Genomic DNA, 21,268 nt, shown 5'->3' with positions numbered 1-21,268 from the left:
AAGCCATTTGAAGAGGGACAATTCAGTAAATACTAATTCTTAAATATGCTACTTCTAGTGTGTAGTGAAATAAAATGACGTTTGTATGAATTAAAATTTATCAAAACAAATCAGAAAACTCAAATTAATTTGTTGAGTTCATATGCATTGTCACTGCGTCATTTTAGCCCATTCTCCTCTAAATTCAAACCCGCATTGGGTCACATCCCAATCGCCCTTCCTGCTGCTCTTCCACATGTCCTAGAGGAGCAGGAGGGTGGACGAGCTGTTGTTGATACTAACTTGCTGTTCCTCCTGCCTGCTGCTGTGTAACCGCTCATCGCACATAGCCACAGCACACTTTGAGTATTAACGCATTCATCAACGCTCATTTAGTAGGTAGCCGGAGCCCAGAGGTATTAAATTGCGAGAGAATCGGATCCTCTCCGTGGCTGAGCAGTGGCAGCACTGGCAGCGGCTGGTGGTGCGATGCGATACGCGTTATTAGTGGCTTAGTAGCGTGCTACACGTACGTACGACGTCGACCAAGACAAGCGACGACCGATATACTGACACTGACTGACTACTACCATGAATGCCCCATGGGGATAATGTGCGAGCAGCGGTCGTCGGCGGTGTGCGGTGAGCGAGCGTGCTCTTTTCTATAATGCTTGATAGCGGCTTCGCCTTCGGACTCAGTTCGCCAGAACCCGCTGCCGTGAACGGATGATAGAAGCAAGAAAGCTGAAGCGCAAGGCCGCAGTGTCCATACCAGGAGAAGAGATCCTCGTACCACGCTTCCTACCCAGCTAGAGGCGAATAATAATCCTCACCACGCAATCGCTTAGAATCCTGTGTGGTGGAATGAGGAGGACTTGGCTGTTCGAGAGCTTTATGAACGTAATGTTAAATGCTGTGTTGTAAATATCGTTGAGATTTTAGGTGAGATTTCTGTTTTGGAAGCGAGAAGTCGAAGAAAGAAGGTCTTCAGTGTTAGAGCGTTGTGCTCCTCGCAGATATATTGCATCATTATCGGTGTTCGACTGGTTGTTCTGCTGTGATTGGGCGCGAGAAATCGTGAAAGTGAAAACTTGTTGCTAAGGGAAATTTGTTGCACACTTGAAGTGAAAAAGCGCGAAGATAGAAGCAATAATCAATCGTTGTGGTACGTCTGTCGGTGTAGTCAGTCGGCGGAGTTGGTAGACCGTAGACTTCACGCCGTATTTCTTTATCACTTTGTATCCAGCGGAGGCCTGCTGTGGTGCACGTTGGGGCCCAGCTGGTGTTGTTGTTGTTCAGAGAACAACGAAGAGTGTGTGTGATAGTGAAGCGCAGTAGAGGCAACAGTAGCCACTTTAGTCGCGGCTGTTGTCGCCTTCGTCGTTGTCCGTCGTCAAGTTGTTTTATATTAAAAAATATTATAAAGTGTGTCTCCTCGCTTCGGATCCCATCATCGCGTGGTGCCGGTTTGACTAAGACAGCTCGTGGAGAGAAGAAGGCCACAAACAACACAACGAGAAGCGGCTTACCCGGCTTTAAAGTTCCTCTCCTATATACTGAAGTGATTTCGAGTTTAAGTCGGAGAGTACCCCCAGAGTACAAAACACGACGCCGGCACGCGGAGACTAGATTGTTGGTGTCCCGCGCGATTTGGGCCGGTTGGTGACAAACACGGGAGAGAGAGACTATTGGACACCGGCTCGGCTACATATAGTGGAGCTTTAGATGCGAGAAGGGGGAAGACGGAGGTAAGTTGCAAATCAAATTGTTTTACTTTACTTGAGATAATGATATGGGTTAGATGAACGAGCTGTCTTTCAAGATTTCGATTGTTCTCCATGTCACTTAAGTGATAGGGAGCGCCCCTGATAATCGTTTGATTTCTGTGCTTTGGTTTACGTTTACGCAAGATGATGGCGTGTTTGTCTTTTTTTTCGTATTACAGTCAGGATTCGTTATACACGGTGGGTGGTACTTTACGCCCACCGCGATTTTTTGGCTGCCTTGCATCCGATTGAGCTCATTTTTTATTGTAGTTGCGGGTTGCGGCATATAGCAGACAAATCAGGCCAAACATTTCAATAGGTCCTATCTGCATTTGAGAGGCTCTCTTTGTATACTTTCTCTTTCAATTATTGCAATGTAATGGTACACTTTTCAACTATTTTTGCAGTACAAATCAAAAGACGATTGTTTTGACCATCGTTCAATGCAAGGAGACAATCAAAATACAAATAAACAGCTGAGATATTAACGGAAGAGAGGGAAATCAAAGAGAGCCTCTCTTCTGCAGATAGGACCTTTAGACATGTTTGGCCTGAAATCACCTTTTTGAAATCTGAAATTGATTGAAGGATAAATGTACTGGTTGAAAGCTAACAGAGAAATTTCGGTGGGCGTAAAGTAGGTGGCACGGTGTATAACGAATCCTGACGTTTTTCGGTTGAAAACAGAATCATAGATAAACAGACGTAACAGTTAGAACAATTTTCGTGAAAATCCATCGTCTAATTCATACTATCATCACCTGGTGGAAATGTTGCACAATATTGTGTTGTTCAATATTGCCAACAGAGGGCGCTAGTGTAAAATGTCAAACGCAAAGAAAAAAAAAAAAGCGCGCGCCTCTGGTTGTGTAGGCCACAACTGTGAAGATTTGAAAAGATCGTTAGAAGTTTGGTCGATGGGAAATTTGCCAGTGTTACGTCTGTTTGATTGATTTGTCTTTATTAAAGAGACTTTCAGCCCTTGGGTTCGTCTGTTTGTCTGTGACAGAATGCTCGTGTCAAACAAAGACAAAGTTTTGAATTCTTGCGCTGAAATGATCTTTGTAGAATGGTCTCGTGATCCCGAGAACTATACGTTCACTTTGTAACCGGATGGTCATGAGTTCAACTCTCAGTCAAGACATCAACGGCAAAACTAAATTTTGCTGATATCTCGACAATCACAACATTTTTTCCGAGATTTACTAATGTGGTCCTTATTCAGTTGACAGTTCTGATAATAATAAGAGCTCCTAAACATTCCCTGGAAAATTTATTCAGATACATTTCCAGACATTTATTCATATTTTTTATGAGCGATCACCATAAGGTCTTTCATTATTTCTTGCCCTAAGTCCTTAACTAATTCTGAAGGAATTCCAATTCGAAACACCTCCTTCTTGAAAATATTATCATTCCAATGGCGTTTTTTTGACATAGATAGTTTCTACCAGAAATCGGTCAATAAATTCGTCCAGTGATTCTTTTTGAACACTAATCAGGCCTAATTAATTTATCAATATTTATCCGAAAGTTGGGCAAATAGTTTTTACCTACCCGGTCATATTTTAAACTTCCGCTTTGACATCTCCATCCTCTGAGGTGAGACCTTATTGCCTGCTCCGGCCAGAATTCCATCCGCCGCTCTGGCGTCTTCCTCATTTGAGGTAAGACATTATTGCCTTCTCCGGTAGAATGTTCATCCACCGCTCTTTCGAGGCGAGATTTTTCGAATTCCCTCTAAGTCTGATCCGATCAGATACTATCCGTCGGAAAGTCTGACTGTTCATATTTACCTACAATTGGGTTTTTAAATTAAGAAAAATGTATCGATTTTTTGATTTTATACGAATGAGCACCTTTTTCTGAGCCACTATGATTTTTTGCAGATTTTTAGAACGTTATTTTGGTACCTAAAATCAATTTCAAAGTGATTTTTCAAAATCACCTTTTGACAGCTGGGTAACTGTTTGACAGCTCCACCCAGTACAAAATGCGACGAGGGGTGAATCGACACATCGCTCCCATACAAACTTCAAATTGATTTTTAAACAGGTTCCCGGGCTCCAAAATTCATGAAAATTTGGATTTCGGCTCAGTTTGGCATGCAGATTCAGAATATGGAATTATCTCAACAACACTAAAGAAGCCAATTGGTGGCCCGATTGATCATGACTTCTGTGGACTGCTTGAATCACCTACAAACCTTGAGCAAAATTGCTTGCTTCAGATCTTCAGTTCTGAAGTGTGGTGGACTTCAATCTTTTCAAATCTGGCTCATTCGTTGCTGCCACCAGAAATCCATTCCGTTTTTAGAAATCTTCACAATTGGTTCTTCTCGTCGCCAATGTGGTCCTTATTCAGTTGACAGTTCTGATAATAATCCCCTCCAGATAAGCAGTTTTTTTTTACCAAACTACCACATCACAAAAAATTAGTCCAAACAAACCATCCCATATTGCCAAACATTGGGAAATCAGTTCGCTGAATCTACTAGCAAATTGAGATAATGCCAAAATCAGCAAATGCATTTGCCGAGATTCAGCAGTACATCTGTCACTTTTATACTCATTTTTTGTCAATCACAACAAAAGAAATACTTTTTCTCAGCATGCAGCAAGTTTTTTTTGTACTTCATCGTAAAAAAGGGCAAATAAGAAAGTATTATTGAAGATTTACTGAAAGTAGAAGTGACGTCTCGCTGTATTCGAGGCTTATCATAAACCACGTTGAACAAATGTTGGCCATCTCAGAACCCTCCTCGTAGACTTTCGTCCATACAAAAATTCTGAAATTTGTCCACATATCCATGCCAATTTCAACTTGCTTTGGTTTCTGTGGTTTACAAACGAGGAGATAGGTAGGATAAATCTGGGTAATTTGACCACCCTAAGCAAAAGTCGATTGAAGATGCAGAAAACAACGTTGAATCTCTCGCATATCGTATGGCCAGAATGATTCTGATAATACATCACTAGTTGCATAAAATGTCATAGTCCAATCGTGTTTATATGCCAAAAAATGATTTTTGAAAAAAGTGTTGTTTTTGCGTCGATTTTCAACCGTCGGGGTAAAATGAGCACCCTATTTTCAATGAAGAATTTAAATCGCCTAACATAATACAAACTTATTGAATCAGATTGAATCATATAGTATCAAATTGAAGTATATGGCAAACAAACTAATTTGAAAGTCATAAACAATATACACAAGAGAATGTGGTATGTGGTATACATATGTGGTATTTTTGTTCAGCTCTCGTCGGGGTAATTTGGCCTATAATTTTATTTTTTTTTCAATTGGGTTGTTTAGTGAATAAAATATTGCTATTTTCTATAGCCTAATCGAAAGAGCTCATTTTTCTAAGCATAACGTGATTTTATTGGATTCTAATACCTTTGTTTTGATGGTTAAATTAACGAAACAATTTTAATTTTCGTGGATAGAATGACAGTTCAATCGATAAAGTGACAGTTCGACCCGAACAAAAAAAATCCCCATACAAACTTTAAAGGCATTTTAAAAATAGTTCCCGGACTCCAAAAATTATGAAATTTTGGATTTCGAATCATTTTTGGGCGGAGAATCCGATTATGAAATAATCCGGATACCCCTAAAGAACCCAATTTACTGTGGAATTAAATTACTTTGTTGTAATGTTTCAATCGCTTCAATATCAGACCGGTATTAGAGCTGTAAGGTAAATTTGCAAAAAAAATCTAGATTTTAGGTGATTTCCCAGTGGTGCTCAAATTGCCCCATTGGCCAAATTACTCCGACTATCCCTAGGCTTAAGGAAATGACTGCACTTATGAAACATATCTTCATATCTTCATACAGAATTAATTTCTCTAGGGGATTTCCCAGCATTGTTCCCAGAGTCTTTGTGGGGTTCTACCTGGATTCATTCATCTCCACAAGCGTTTCTCGCAGGATATACCGCAGATATTGTTGCGAAATTTCTGATAGAGTTTCTCTCGGGATTCATCTTGAAGGAGTTATTCCTAGGGTTTCTACTAAAGCTCCTCCAGGGGTTCTGATGAATTTTTCATTAATTTTCTGCAGGATATTTTTCTAGGCTTTTCCTTGTAGTTGATTAACTAATTTCTTGCAGTGACCCAGCTGAGATTATTTTATTACTGTTCTTCTCGAGATTATTCCCAGAGCTCTTTTCGAAATCTCTACCAGAAACTATCCCGAGATTGTGGAAGCTCATTTTTGGAATTTATTTGAAAATTGTTCCCGGAGTTCTTGCAGGATTTTTTCAAAGAGTTTTTCTCGGAATGTCTCCTGGAATAACTTACTAGATTTCTTGTAAGAAATTCCTGGAGGATCAAAAAAAAATGTTCTAGGACTAATCTCAGGGGGAATTATTAAGGAAATTTAGGAAGGAACTCTGAAAACCTCTAAAAGGAATTCCGGGAGAAACTACGTAAAAAATCCCAAAAGGAAATGCACGAGAAATATCTTAAACTGTCTCTGGATGAAATCCCTTAAAGAACTTCTGCAAACAACCCGAGAGAAACTGTTGGAGAACTATTCAAAAACCACAAAAAAAAATCCTGGAAGAACTTTGGAAAAAAATTGGAAAGATCTCCGGGAGGAATCCAGCGAGAAGCTCTGGAAGAAAGTCGGGGGGTACATACTCTAGTAGAAACCCCGTGAAAAACCTTGAAAAACCTGAAATCGTGAAAAATCTCGATAGGAGCTATTTCCGTAAAGACCTCTGGATATACTTGGGAAAACTGGAGAAAGCCAGAAAAGAAAAACTTTTGATAATTTGACTTGGAGTTTGAGCTTGATTGATCGCCCGCAGTTGCTACTCCAGTATCGCCAGATCAGCTACACTCACACAAAGAACCAATGCACAGTGGGAAAAATCGACCCAAAAAACGGATCTTTTAACGCCGCTGGTTTCGGTACATGAAGTAGGCCATTTCTGACGTAAAAAAATACGAGAAATCGATTGGTGCTAAATTCATTCACCGCACGGCACGGGAAGTGGTCCATTTTGCCCTTTTTTCATACAATAAGAGAATCAAAATGTACTTTCAAACAACAAGCACGACTGTAGATCGTTGAAAATAGCTGCAGGTGTCATTAGATGTTCATAGCAATCATTAAAATACAGGTATGTTCCGTTTTTGTCACTATCCGTTATTATCACTATCCGTTTTTGTCACTATCCGATTTCGTCAACATTTCATTCCGTTTTTGTCAACATTAAAGTTTTTGTCAAATTTGTTCCCTGGAACACGAGTTATTTATTGTTTAACATTAATCTTGAGGCGTTGCATCCCTGAGTGAATTTGAAGCAACCACCAATGATGACATAGAAGACGTATACGCTAAAATAGCTTTGAACATATTTCAAATTCAGCTGTAGATAATATCAATTCATGCTGTCTCTCACGCATAATTTTACTTCTTATTTGAACATTACAAAAATGTAACCAATAGTCCGATAGAAAAATTACTCTAGCTCTACGTACCAACTGGAACTTGGCCTGCCTCTTCAAATGTTCTTGGAGAACTTAAACAGTTCGGGGTTTTGCCCGCTATTGCCAGAATTTTTACACTACAATCTTTTTACAAGACTTTTTTTTAAGTGCAATAAATTCCACGCGGTTTTTTTATACGATTTTCTTGAAATTACGCGATGTGCTGAATTCTTCTCTTCTGGTCGCTATTTCTTTTCGACGGGGCTCAAATATTTCAACCAGAGATCTATCTTGTCATCCTTGATACCCTGTCCAAATTTTCCCGTGCGAAACTGCTATATTCTTGAGCTTGAGCTTGAGCTTGAGCTTGATTGGCCGCCCGCAGTTGCAACTCCAGTATCGCCAGATCAGCTACACTCACACAAGGAACCAATGAGATAGCTGCTTGGGACTAGCAGGCATCTTCAGTGTGTGAGCGTTGGTGGTCTTGTATTTTGCGAAACTGCTATATTCACTAGGTAAACTGGAGATTCCTATAGAGTTTTATCCGAGATTTCATCTTTCGATTGCTCTAAAAATGCAATCTTGGATTCCTTCAGTAATTTTTACTATCGATTCTACCTTGTATTCCTTCAGATTATTTAATGGATTTCTTCTGAGGTATCGTTAGGAAATAATACAGCAGTTTCTTTAGGTGAATTCGGAGTTAAGTCTAGCAAGAATAAGTTTCTCTAGGAAAGAGAAGTCTAGAAACCTGACAAACGATCTAGGGATTTCTCCAGCAACTACTGAAGGGTTCCCAGAAAAATCTAAAGATTCCCAAAAAATCTTAAAGAAATCCCATCAATTCTGAACTAATACAGGATTTCTAGAAGAAATTTCTCAAGGTTTCCCACTAGAAAATTCTGGAGGAGTCTCAGGAATAACTCCCCGGAGATTTCTACAGAGAACATCAGGAGGGCTCTCTGAAGAAATTTCTGGAGGGTTTGAGAAAAGATTTTTTTGGAAGATTACTAGACTAAACTACTGTGATATTCCCAGGAAACGCAGTAAGCAGTCGGATAGAATTATTATTATATTATCTTTTATAACGAGATTATCAGCCCAAGGTTCATCTACTAATCATGGGGAAATAACAAAGATGAAAGATAGGGTGGAAGATGGAAGTATTCATAATAAAAGTTCCAGTAGGTGTTTCTACTGCGCATAAATACTAAAACAAAGTCCTGTAGGAATCCTTAAAAGAAATTTTTGGATGGAGGACATTCCAGGGAAAAACATCATAAGAAACTTTTTAAAGAATCCAAGAAAGAACTTCTGATGAAATTTTAGAAAAAAAATGTTCATGGAATCCCAGAAATAAATTTTTCAGGAACCCCAGAATGAACCGCTGGAGAAATATCAGTTGAATGTTCTGGAAAAAAGTAATCTTGGAAGAATTCCCGCAGGAAATTCTGAAGAAACGGAGATACTCCTATATTTCAAAAGGAAAATCTTGGTGTATCTCCAAAGCAACTCGAGTTGGATTAATTTCAACAGGATGTCTAGGTTAAATCCTAAAATGATTTTCTTAGCCCACCTTGTGCATTAGGGCCATTCTAGACCCAAACTGTACACTACGTCAGCGAGCTGTTCCCATAAGGAAGGTTCATAAATTCCATTTCCTGGTGGAATGTTTGAAGGGATCCCCAAAGAAACTCCAGGAGAAATTAAAAAAAAGACATCTAGGTCAGTGAATCAAAATTCAACCATCGCGCAACAATAATGACAATGTCGCAACCTGTATTTGTTGTGACAAACAAACCCATGCGACATAAGTTTGTCCCAACTTGAAAATAATGGGATTAACATCGTACACCACGAGTTTAGAGATTTTTAAGCCTTGCATTGCGATTTTCGAACGATAACTTCGAGTCGGTAAACACTGCAACTCTGGAGAAGCTCTATCATCAAACAGTTTCGACTTTGGGTTAGCAATAATTGATTATTCACGAGTTGAAAAGTACGCAACAAATTCAGCTTCCGTTTTGTCTGCAACAAAAATTTTCGAGATCATGTCATTATCTGTTACCAGTAGGGATAAAGAGTAATCGTCGCACCTTCTTTGTTGCTTGTTTTGTGCCTCTTTTGTCTGACAATTCTCTTCACTGATCTAGGTTGATCCGAGAAGGAATTTCTGAAGAAATCATAAGGGGAAAAACTTCTTCTCTCTAAAAATTCTTATCGAATTCCAAAAGATAAACAAGCGGCATGAGGTAACCTAGAAGAATTCTGGAGGAACTTCTTGGGGAATCCAATATTCTGGAGAAGTTACAAGTGCTTGCTTAGAAAAAATCCTGGAGATTTCCTAAAAGTATCCTAGACGAAACTTTTACAGGAATCTGTGAAGATGATACTCGTGGAGAAATGCCTTCCGGAAGGAAGTACATATATCCTTTTTTTAGGATATCGAAATTATGTTCCTGGAGATTAATAATTCCTAGAAGTATGTCATATTTTAAAACGTCGACCGGGTACTGGAACTGTAATATGTGTCTTGCTCTTGCCGGCGTCACAGTCAGAAAACTGTATCTATTTTTAACTGGTTGCAGATGTGCTAAAATTAATGTCTTCAACAAATAAATTTTATAGTAAACAGCATATTTTTTCTTTTGGGATGTGTTCTACAGTAAAATATTCAATTCATATTAAAATGATGCAAAATATTTTGTCAAAGAAAACTATTCCGTTTTATCACTATTCCGTTTTTGTCAACTGAAAATCGCGGACCGTGTTCATAAAAACGGAACATACCTGTATATGGAAGATCCTTTAAATTGCTTATTTTGCCCCATATGCCCCAACAACTGCCGAAAATTCACACTTTTACCTAATTATTAATGAATATTCAATGTTAATGATTTAAAGTTGATTTTTTGGCATAAACAAAATGCACTGAATCTATTATTACCAGAATTATCTTCGGGAGTTGTCCAATTTGCCCCATTTTGCCCTATTTTCATAGAAAAAGGAGAATTAAAAATGCACTTATAAGAAACAGATACTGCTAAGGAACATTGAAATTAGTTTTAGGTCCAATTGGAAGCTAACAGCTATCACGCGCATATATGAAAGATATCCCTATTTTACCCTACATGCCCCTAAAACTGCTGGATGATCACATTTTTTGTATTGTTTTGTAACATCACCCTACAACATGGTTGCAACATGAAGTCATTGATCATTTTTGATACATACAAATACAATTTATCGATAAGCTTTAGAATCTTCACGTGAAGGTACAAACAGATGTCCATTTTACCCTAATTTGTCCTGATTTTTTGTCGTCTAATGAATAAATTGATTTCTCGTGTTTGCTCGGTGTTTGCTTATGTCCGAATTAATCGACTTCTGGTACTGAAACCAATGTATTCAAAAGGACAGGTAAAATATTTTATTTTTTTCTAATTCTCGCTTTTGGTGGGGAATTGAGGGCATAATAAGCAATAATCTTAATCTTAATATGTGTCAAACATGCACCAAACTGATTAAATGTAGCATCTTTAATATTTACATATTGGTACTTTAAGACGGCCTATTTAATCAGTTTTCTTCATATTTGACACATTTTATCAAATGCTTATTTTACCCTTAATTCCATATGAAAAGCTGAAGTTATAGAAAAAGTCATATATGTATATATGACTATATTTTCGATTACATTGATTTCAGCACCAATAAAAATAAGGGATAATAATTTAATTAATTATAAATTCATGACATAACAAAAAACAATCAGAGCAAATTGGGGTAAAATGGACAGCTGTTTGTACCATTCACGGAATGTTTCTACTATTAAACGATAAACCGCATTTGTATATATAAAAAATTATCTCATTCATGCTTTGCAATCAGTGACATTACAAAACCATACAAAATATGTTATTATCCATCAGGTTTTGGGCCATGTAGGGTAAAATAGGGAAAAGATCTTTTATATACGCGCATTATTATTCTTAGCTGCCAATTGTTCCTTAACCTAATTTCAACATTCCCAACAATATCTGTTTCTTATAAATACATTTTAAATATCCTTTTTATATGAAATAGGGCAAAATGGGGCAAACTGGACGACTCCCAAAGATGATTCTGGTGATAATAGATTCAGCGCTTTTTGTTTATACCAAAAAAATCAACTTCAAATCAGTAACATTGAAAATCCATTCATAATTAGGTAAAAGTGTAAATTTTCAGCAGTTGTTGGGGCATATGGGGCAAAATAAGCATGTGAAGGGATTTTTCATGTATTTTTATGATTGCTATGAACCTCTAATGACACCTGCAGCTATTTTCAATGATCTACAGTCGTGCATGTTGTTTGAAAATACATTTTGATTCTCTTCATGTATGAAAAAAGGGCAAAATGGGGCAGAATGGACCACTTCCCGTGCCGTGCGGTGAATGAATTTAGCACCAATCGATTTCTCGTATTTTTTTACGTCAGAAATGGTCATCTTCACGTACCGAAACCAGCGGCGTTAAAAGATCCGTTTTTTGGGTCCATTTTTCCCACTGTGCAATGAGATAGCTGCTTAGGACTAACAGGCATCTTTCAGTGTGTGAGCGTTGATGGTCTTGTATTTTTAGGCGACAATGGCGCCTGCTGCGTCAGGTTGCAGGTCAATGGGGAAGGGGAGGGAAGTGATGATTGCAATCGCCTGCCCACATCAGGCCGTTGAATCCTCTGCGCCTGCACAAGGTCATGCGGATGTTGGTGTGTTGGTGGGAAATGTTTATTTTTGGCACATGGATCATACATTTGTGCAAGGGTGCCAGGCGTAAAGCGAAAGATTGTGTGAAAATTACTGTGAAGCGGCACAGTCCGCTTGGTTGCATAACTTGTAGGCGTTATATGATAGATTGACACTGTGCTGTGATGAAAGTTGGAAAGAAGGGAAACGGCTTTTTTTTTTTCAATCCGTTTCTGGTTCTAGCGATCGCTACGAACATACGAATATACATGAGATGTATATTAGGAGAGAGGGAGTGAGAGAGAAAGTAGATAGAAAGATACAAAGTAGGAGGAAAGGGACGAGCCAGAGATTGAACCCAGAACCTTCTGCATATGAATCAGAAGCGGTAGCCACTAGACCACCAAGCTCGCCAAGAAAAACCTTTGATAATTTGAAGGAAAAACTCTGCGAGAAACTGGAAATAAATTTAAAGGAGGCATTCTGGATAGATTTAAAGGAAGAATCATGGGTAGAATTTCGAAATTTCAATACCAGCACAGAGTGCAAACATCAAAGTATATATTCAAAACTGTGTACTAAGGTGGCCCACACTTATATTAAAAACAAAAATTTCGAAAAATGCCAAGTCTTACCTCCAAAATCAGTTGTTTTGGACTCCCAGAAGCTACGTTCAAAATTTGAGCAAAATCAATTAAGTCTAAGGGGGCGCTCAAAACACTTGAAGTTTGTATGGGAAAACTTGGCCAAATATATGCAGAAATTTTAAGTTTTCGAATTTTGCCACTAGGTGGCGCTGTAAGCATTCAATAAATAAACCCTTTGGTATTATTGTAGGTGACCATGTGCCAAAAAAGTTTGTCGAAGACTGCAAAGTGATCCAACGTCTATGGAAAAAGTTATACCATAGGTAAAGTGAGGATAAACTTTATTGTTATTTTCCAATACATGTAAAGGAATAATATCAATAATAAAATCTCAATACTTTGCCTCACTTTGCCTAGGGTATAACTTTTTTCACAGCCGTTGGATCACTTAGCGGACAAAGTTGTTTGGCATATAGTCACCTACAATAATACCAAAGGTTTTATTTATTGAACCCTTACAGCGCCACCAAGCGGCAACATTCGAAAACTTAAAATTTCTGCATACATTTGGCCAAGTTTTCCCATACAAACTTCAAGCGTTTTGAGCGCCCCTTTAGGCTTAATTGATTTTGCTAAAATTTTGAGCGTAGCTTCTGGGAGTCCAAAACAACTGATTTTGGAGGTAAGACTTGGCATTTTTCGAAATTTTTGTTTTTCATATAAGTGTGGGCCACTCTACTGTGTACGGAATATAACGGTCATGTAGTCTATGGGTCTTTAGTGGTTAAGGCTATGGATCGCCAATCCGGAGGCGGTGGGTTCGATTCCCGTTCCGGTCGGGAAAATTATCTCGACTCCCTGGGCATAGTGTATCATTGTGCTTGCCTCACAGTATATAAATTCATGCAATGGCAGACAAAGAATTCTTTTCAATTAATAACTGTGGAAGTGCTCAAAGAACTCTAAGTTGAAGCGAGGCAGGCCAAGTCCCAGTGAAGACTTAGTGCCATAAATAAGATGAAGGAAGAAGGCGATGAAGAAGATCAAGAAGAAGATATGTTAGACCTCATATTTACAAGATAGGATCGAGCTTTAAATAGGTATTTGAAAGGCTTAATTGCCCTGCACTTTTTCTCCTGCCATACAATGACAGATAGACAGAAAGTGCAAGTATAACAACATAAAAAAAAATTAAATGTATTGCAATAAAAAATGCAACTCCATTTAAAACCAAACTGCTCCGAAAATGAAAACACAATCAAATTCAAATTCCACTTAATATCAACATCTAGTTATTGCTTGCACGATTTATTAAGTTTATTGGATGGTCGGCCGGAGGCCACCACCGCGCCGCGCCGAGCACAAGGCAAAACGGAATTCAATTTCGGCGAAACCAGTTCCGACGAGGCGAGGAGGAGAAGAACCAACCCACACGGTCGGACATTGTCGGAGCCACACTGCTAAAAGTGGTAGACTGGGCAGGACGACTTATCTGGCCCGGCCGGCGGCGGCATAATCCTTGAGGCACTCGATGAAATTTATTTCCATTGCAGATTGGCCATTGCACCCGGTACGGGATAGATTTAGTTTAAGGCCGGACGGGACGGTGGTTGAATCGTCCGCCATTGCTCTGTTGCTAGTAAGATGCAAATCTCAACTTCTACTTCATATTATTGACTAGAAATTTGATCGTTCATTTGCTCACTTGTGGTGCACAATCGACTAAAGTTTCAGCTACGTCAGTGCAGTGAAAATTGATATTTGCTTCTTCAAAATCGCGAGGCAAATTGTTAGAAAGAGAGGGAAGATAGGAAAAATTACACGTCGTCCCGTGCGGCCTTAATATTGATTGGCGAATGCAACATTCTGCTGGTGTGGCATACAAGGATGAACGAATATTTGCATCGTAAGCAGGTATTCGAGATGAATAGTGGAATTGAAACAGTAGTGATACGTTGTGGACATCTTCAAGGTGAAATGATTTTATATTTTTGAATATTGATTGGGGACCTAGACCATGGCTTGACTTGAGTTGAAGAACCTGGAAGTTCCAATTTCTTTTAATTTCTCTTGGCTTGCCTATTTGACGAAACTTACTCCTTTTTAGCTTCGGTCTCTAAGAGTACTGATATCAGGGGACATGGAAGTCAAAGATACAGTAGCCGTGGTATTTGAACCCAGACTCATGGCCCAACTGAATCGTTGCGTGGTGTCCGACTGAACTACACTGCCCATGTTCGCATAGTTGACGTAACCACCATTTCCAATGTCAGCATATACTAGCTAATGGAGCAGATCAACTACCAAGCGAGCTTCTAAAATACGGTGGAGAAGCACTGGTGAGAGCACTACACTGGGTCATTACCAAGACTTGAGAGGAGGAAGTATTACCGGAGGAATGGATGGAAGGTATCGTGTGTCCCATCTACAAAAAGGGCGACAAGTTGGATTGCGGGGACTACCGCGCAATCACACTACTGAGCGCTGCCTACAAGATACTCTCTCAAATTTTATGCCGCCGTCTATCACCGATTGCAAGAGAATTCGTGGGGCAATATCAGGCTGGATTCATGGGTGAACGCGCTACAACGGACCAGATGTTCGCCATCCGCCAGGTGTTGCAGAAATGCCGCGAATACAACGTGCCCACACATCATTTGTTCATCGATTTCAAATCGGCGTATGATACAATCGATCGAGAACAGCTATGGCAGATTATGCACGAATACGGATTCCCGGATAAACTGATACGATTAATCAAGGCGACGATGGATCGAGTGATGTGCGTAGTTAGAGTATCAGGGACACTCTCGAGTCCCTTCGAATCTCGCAAAGGGTTACGGCAAGGTGATGGTCTTTCGTGCTTGCTGTTCAACATTGCTTTAGAGGGTGTAATTAGGAGAGCGGGGATAAACACGAGTGGAACGATTTTCACGAAGTCCGTTCAGCTGCTTGGTTTCGCTGATGATATTGATATTACAGCTCGTAAATTTGAGACGATGGCAGAAACGTACAACACCAGGCGAATCGGATTAGTCATTTGTGTCGAAGACAAAGTACATGATAGCAAAGCGCTCCAGGGAGGAATCAACATGCTCGCCACCCCGAATTTCTTTCGACGGTAATGAAATCGAGGCGGTTGAAGAATTCGTGTACTTGGGCTCACTGGTGACCGCCGACAACGACACCATCAGAGAAATTCAGAGGCGCATTGTGGCAGGAAATCGTTCTTACTTTGGACTCCGCAGAACTCTACGATCGAATAAAGTTCGCCGTAACACGAAGTTAGCCATCTACAAAACGCTGATTGGACCGGTCGTCCTCTATGGGCACGAAACAAGAGGACCAACGCGCCCTTGGAGTTTTCGAACGGAAGGTGTTGCGTACCATCCACGGCGGAGTGCAGATGGAAGACGGGACTTGGAGAAGGCGAATGAACCACGAGCTGCATCAGCTGCTGGGAGAACCAACCATCGTCCATACCGTGAAAATCGGAAGGCTACGGTGGGCGGGTCACGTCATCAGGATGTCGGATAGCAACCCGACTAAAATGGTACTCGAGAGCCATCCGACCGGTAGAAGAAGACGTGGAGCGCAGCGAGCTAGGTGGGTCGACCAAGTGGGGGACGATCTGCGGACCCTACGCAGAGTGCGGAACTGGAGACAAACAGCCATGGACCGAGTGGAATGGAGGCGGCTACTATGTACAGCAGAGGCCACCCCGGCCTTAGCCTGATCGGTAAGCTAAGTAGCTAATACGTATCGCATACTTATATTTCAGACCAGTTAAATTGAGTAGAGTACAATATTGAACCGTTAGTTAGCTGTTAACATGGAAAAAAATATTTTACTTCATATTATTCACTGTTGACACTGCATAAGTGTGTTGAAAACTACAGTGGCGCTTACGTCAACCATGCGAATATGGGCAGTACATATGTGGACCAAATTTATACAATATTGGAAATGTACCATAAAAGAAAACATTTTGGTTTAAATTTACTAATAAAATAAAGTGAAAAACAAAATGGAACGAACTCACCAGTTTCTAGATATCCCTGATAACATGTACCATGCAAACTTCGCAATAATATTAGGGTTATATCGATTGGTGTTTCATTTTATGCCGCTATCTTAGTTGTGCTGCTGGAAGAACGCTTTCAAAGTGCATTTTTCACCATTTACCCCTTTTTTCGAACTTGGTAGCCCGTATGTAAGGAGATACCCACACTCAGCAATAAGCTGACCCTCTAATCCTATCCGGTGTAAAAATGGTAAACAACCGGCTTTTTTCCACTCTCTCACGCGTCGTCATGGTCGTCGTCGTCTTCGTCGCCGGTACATTGATACGTGTAGTTATTATTGGACATTGAATGCTGGCGATCAGCCGCCGTGCCGGTGTGTGCCTTAGCAGGGTGGCATTTTCATAAATAATAATAATTTGGCGCAAACAACATCACCCCCAGGCGCAAACGCGCAGGTCTAATCCGAAAGAACTTGTGAGAGCATGCTATAGGTAGGATGAATAGAGTTAATAAACTATAGAGGACGAATGTCGCTGCTGTTCCCTTTGTTCTCGTTCGCAAACATGTCGGGTACCTATCTGTCAAACTGCATACTTTTTCGCTTTGACACTTATAGCCCGGCCTATCTCCGCCAGCAAGAGATGTTTCGGCAGCGACGTCAGCGACATTCTTCCTCTATAGTTTATTACCTCTATAGGATACTGCAAGATGACGTCACGAAGCCGTGCACTGACAGTTCAGCGAGCTTGTTTACATGGACTTAGTCTCTAGCGGAGATCCGGCAAAAATGTTTTTCGATACAATTTCAGTAAAACGGTAATTAGACGATTGGTTTTGTACTAGTAGAGTTGAATATAATCAATATTTCCGTATCATAATGGATTCGGGATGAAAAACGTAAATTTAATTTTCACCGCTCGTTAAAAATTCTAACACCTTGTAAACAAGCTCGCTAAACTGTCATACAAAGTGAGGTTAGATCAGTTGCTTGCAGTACCCTATTGTAGGATGTAATCCATGGCGTTAGAGCAGAGCAGTTATGATTATCTGTGTATGCGAGATTGTTTGTCGTTTTAAATGGCAAAGTTAAAGGATAATAGTAAACAGTGAAAAAGCAAGGATGAATCGCCACGATCCTTGCAAATTCATGAAAATAGCGAATAATGAATGCACTATTGTAGCTCTACAATATGTACATTGAAATTAATACTTTGAAACCCTTGTAACAATGCATTAATTTTATTGAAGTAACAAAGCAATGTTTGACTTTTTTCAATAATATGTAATAAGTAGCAAACAGTACCTGATTCATGAACTACAAAAATTCAACTAAAAAACAATAATCAGTGTTTTACATATATTAATGTTTTGAATTTTACCAAAATATTGACCACCCGCTTCTCCAACACATCAGGATCGTTAGCCGGCTACGACTCCGGAATAGACGTCCACAGCGACCACGGGAAATCGCCTTCCGTGGCACATGCTGACACCGAGACTCACGTTTCAGTTGTGTACGGCAAGTGAGCAAGAGTTTGCTCGACTCGCGAGTTAAGTTGTTGTTGATGTGAACTTGTTTTTCTCGTTCGTTCGTTCGTTCGTGTGACGCGACTTTATTGCAGCCACCTTTCCTTCCCCCATCATCCATACCGACCATCACCATCAGGCAGCTACCTCTGGGTTACATGTTGGTATAAGCGGATCTCTATCATACCACACGACGTCCACAACTCGCTCGCGGTTGAACCGAGATTGTAATTTTAGAGCTCTTCGCGTAGTGTCATCCCACTTGCTCTCCGCCCGGTGCGGGGTTATTAGTTGAGTTCAATCAAGAATTATTGGACCTGATTGAGTTTGATGGGGTTGGATTCATGGGAGGATTGGCGTAACGAAAATGTTTTCGATAAGAGAGTTACATTCCCCAGCGGGGATAGTTGGTAGATTATTATGATTACATGTAGAAAACTAACAACATAAACTTTGAAAAAGAAAAATAACCTTTGAAGTTCGTGCGGACATATATGACCCCATTAGATAAATGTGTATAAAAACTACACTTTGCATAAAAGTGACTGCTTCGGTCAAATTATTGTAAATGAACTCCTTTATCAGAGAAACTATGAATATTACATTGCATAACCTTCAAGGATTCATAGGCCTTACGGAAATAAAACATTTTCGAGATACTCTAGGTCAACAAAGCTTATTCTTAAGTTCGATATTGTAGGTGTACATTGGTAACAACTGGCATCAACCATATTCGCTGAACCTCTCTGAAAATCAATCAAGAAGTTAAAGATTCTTATACATTTTTGGGTAAAATTGAGTCATCCAAACTGTCTTGGAATTCACACCTTGACATCTACAACCGTTACAGTGTATGCTTTTACCATAAATTGTAACTTTTCGTAAACAGCTAAGGACTGTTCAATTTATAAAACGGACAACTTGCTTGTGCGATTTTTTTTATTTTTCAATAAAATCATTATCAGTTTTTTGCATAACTTTCCATAGCTATTCTCAAATGTAGGAAAAATATAACATTAAGCAAAATGTACTTTATTGTGTAACTGAAGCGGTTTTCGTAAAACATCAATAAAAACCCATTTCTCAAAATTCGACATAACTTTCCACATACTTAATATGCACATTTTCATAAAGTTTTCAATGTATTGGAATCTTATACTATTCTACTGAAGGTAAAGCTTAAAAGTTGGTTAGTAATAATGCACCAAGCAGTCTCCGGCTTGATATGGTGAGTTGCCTTATTTTCATAGAAATTATGAAAAAATGTTCATTTAAGTCCTGTGCTGCAATAACATCATGGATTCGGCTAAAAATTTGTCCAGAGTAGTAGAATATTGCTCTCTGAATGATACAGAAGAAAAAAATACTTTGAATTGCATTTTTCATCAAAAATTCAATCCATAAAGATGGCCATATTAAAAAATGTCCTACTTTTTGCTCCATTGATGCAGATTTTCGACTCTAGCGAATTTTGTTATTATTTTTTTTTCAGCAAAGTTGGTCCTATGTTATTGTACACCTCATTTAATAATAATCGGATGCAAAGTTTTCATTTCCAACATTATCGTTATGCAAAATTTGCATTAGGTTGCATTGTTATTCGTAAGAACCTTCGAAGAACGAAACCGTTTTGATTACTGTGTCTGCAATAGCGCACAGTAACCAAACCAGCAATGCTATTAAGAAGCAGTTTTCTGCATTTAAAACCACATTATTCCCACTTTCGACTGGATGCATAAAAAAATTGATTATTTAATATTTTCATGCACTTTTTGCTTTACAATTGAATTTTATTGAAAAAATCGAATCTTACTTGAGACTTTAATATCTTAACACTTAATTTCCCGATTGAGTTTAAATTTTGCCAGAATGTTTATTACTCATGCTGCTGCCGCATGGCACATACTTTTCTGGTATTAAAAACGATATACCATATGTGAACAGTAATTTTATATATATTTTCAATTTTCAGCAATCGAAAAATTCACCTTATTTAACACCTGGCCGATTTTCTATAAAATAAAACTATTTTTATTCGATTCAAAAATGATCATTGTAATGACAGATGATGTACTGAACAACGAAGCAAGGGTGGTTAAATTTGAACTACGCATCTTCTTTTTATAGCCTTATAAAGTTGTCCGTTTTATAAATTGAACAGTCCTTATAATCTACCTCTTGACTCTTGGATTGTATAAGCACCTATGCGATGAAGCTCTTGAAGTATTCTAATTCAGCTTAACTACCTTGGCATTCAGAACTTCAAGTCTACATGTCTAGGAAACACACATGTTATATAAGAGTTACGACAGCGCAAGTTTTAATTGTATAGAAGTCACTGTGACGTACTTCTAGGGTTGTGTTAGAAGTACGTCACGGTAACTTACCTACAACCAAAACTTGCGATGCCGTGTTGCCTGGAAACCCGTTTCACTGCATTAACCCTCGATCAGTCGCGTCTTTGACTACCTGCTGCGACGCCGCGCTCACGCTGTGTACCACATGCGTGCATTTTTCATGGTGCGTGTACTCAGTACACGACGCGACCGCTCCCTTTACACTGAAACCTTTATATAGGTAGAATCTATTCAGGTTTCTCCATTAAGGTTACATCGCATAATTGAAATTTCACTGCATTGAGAGCGATTAAGGCTGAGGTTACAGTGAAAGGCGTTTAATGCGATTTGAGACTCAATTGAGAATGGCAAATGTTCCAGAACTAAAAAAAGCACTTTTTTCCAAAATGATCCTCAAATGGAAGAAAATAAGAATGTCCGATTATTCATTTGCATCTTAAAGTAGAAGTGGGAATGAGCTCTCTTGAGTATGGATCATTGCAACAAAAACTAGTGAAGATTTGAAGCAGTATGAACAAATTTCATGTTCACACAGTCTCATGACACATGCTCCGACTAGCAGTGACTTCTATAGCTGTTTTGGAACTGCAGACCAAAACAAATCCATCTCAGAAACCCCCCCCCCCCCCTGATGAAGATTGCAGCTGAGCAGACACAAACCAAAACAAACCTACTCGTGAACAACAGGGCCCTGAGAATACTCGCACTTCTTTTTTCGTGAGTAAACGAAGCTGGCAAGCACTCGCATGTGATTCGCGAAGCTGCGCTGAGTTTTTTTTTGCATTTTGACAAAAAAAAAATGCATTTTTACGACTAGCAGTGCTGCTTTTCAGAAACAATGAAGTATAAAGCATTA

The 21,268-nt window shown here is 39.3% G+C and overlaps 1 protein-coding gene across 2 annotated transcripts in view; it reads left to right on the top strand.

The window, feature by feature from the left end:
• Nucleotides 1-529: 529 nt before the first annotated feature.
• Nucleotides 530-21,268, top strand: part of LOC109415738 (sestrin homolog) — a 225,050-nt gene continuing 204,311 nt past the window's right edge. For both annotated transcript variants that reach the window (XM_029869870.2, XM_029869869.2), the window contains exon 1: nt 530-1,727. The gene's annotated coding sequence lies outside the window, so the exon portion shown is untranslated. The remainder of the gene's footprint in view (nt 1,728-21,268) is intronic.

Source organism: Aedes albopictus, chromosome 2 (genome assembly GCF_035046485.1).
Source record: "Aedes albopictus strain Foshan chromosome 2, AalbF5, whole genome shotgun sequence".
Classification (NCBI taxonomy): Eukaryota; Metazoa; Arthropoda; class Insecta; order Diptera; family Culicidae; genus Aedes; species Aedes albopictus.
The sequence above is the reverse complement of the archived record's forward strand: the minus strand, read 5'-3'. Positions and strand labels throughout refer to the sequence as shown.